Source organism: Hipposideros armiger, unplaced genomic scaffold, assembly GCF_001890085.2.
Source record: "Hipposideros armiger isolate ML-2016 unplaced genomic scaffold, ASM189008v1 scaffold_613, whole genome shotgun sequence".
Lineage (NCBI taxonomy): Eukaryota > Metazoa > Chordata > Mammalia > Chiroptera > Hipposideridae > Hipposideros > Hipposideros armiger.
Genome location: NW_017731963.1, coordinates 304,394 through 305,894, shown reverse-complemented (window position 1 = coordinate 305,894; position 1,501 = coordinate 304,394).

The window sequence follows — 1,501 nt, the reverse complement described above, 5'->3', positions numbered from 1 at the left end:
TGAATTGTTGACGAAAAGTTCAGGTTATCTAACTTTTTCACGCAGCCTTTTCAGCACTTCCAAACAGTAAACTTGGTTAACTGTTTTTCCAGTTGGTACAAATTCATAATGAATAGTCCCTCTGATAACAAAAAAAAAGTTAGCAACATCGTTGCAACAAGTTCGAGAACTTAATTGTCAGATCTGGTATTGAGCCCCTACCAAGTGCTCTGTACCATGAGTTGGGGATACAATTATGAACAAAATTGACACAGTACCATCCCTACTTTCCCCCTCCAAAATTTAGAGTCTGATCGGAGGGCAGACAAAAATAATCCAAAATAAATTTTAAAACATGGAGTGCAATGAAGGGAACAGAGACTCTTCTTTATCAAATATTGGCCAAGTAGCTCCAACCAGACCACCCTCCCTCATATAACAACTCTAAGTGCTGGATAAATTGTGCAAAACAACTACCTGAAGTCACTAGAGAGCAACCTAAACCAGGGAGACACAAAAAGTTTGCTAAAACTTGAAATAAGGGATCAGTACCAGGTGAGTTTCCCGTTTTTTATGGCTTGTAATTTGAGGGAAGGCCACAGCCTTGCTGATTTGAGAAACCTGGAGATAGAGTTTGGGATAACCACAGTAGCTGAACATGAGGGAAGAAACCTCAAATTCGGTGTATAAAGCCTCAAATTTCATGTATAAACTCTGCCTAAGTCGCTAGCTAACTCCTGGACTGTGTATGCACTCAGTAGACTCTAAATAGCTCGATTAAGGCTAAAATAACCGAACTGAGATTTCAGCTGCTTCCCAGCACAAAGGAGACCGAGTTTTCCATTGAAGGTCAACCCAAGTAATTTACTAAAATCACATGGAGGAAAAGTGAACAAAAACAAAACCAGGCTTTCCTTTCAGGGACATGGCTTTGGGTTAGGCAGCCAATCAGCTCTACTACACACTGTTTCTTCATTTCTTCAAGGCCCATTTCAGTGTGAGAGATGGGGAGTCGAGGTCTTAAGGGTATCAGTCTCCCTTCACTCACTCATTCAGTCATGCATTTATCAAATATTTATTGAGTGCTTACTATGTGTCAGATAATGTATTGGGAGGCAGGTATACAGTTGTAAATAAGATAAGGAAGCCTGTCTTTCTATACCATAAGTGTATGTGTTTTTTGACAGTCAAGCACAAAATATTTCTTTAAAGGGGAAAAAAGTTATTAAAAAGTGGTCCATGTAGGAAGTAGGCATGTCACAGGCTACAAATGAGAAATGGGCTCTAGCTCCTGGCCCAAGTTTCAGAGGCAAAGCCCCCCAGCCCTTCCCAAAAAGAAACAGCCAAATGTAAATGAGCTCAACTTGTTAGAAGGGAATATAGCAAAGATCTAGCAAAACTTGTAAAGGCAGATAACCTGCCAGCCAGAATATTAGCTTCTAAGAATAATTCCCACAGACATACTCACATTTGCACACAAATACAGTTGCATAATGATATCATTTCCAATATAGTTTGTCAT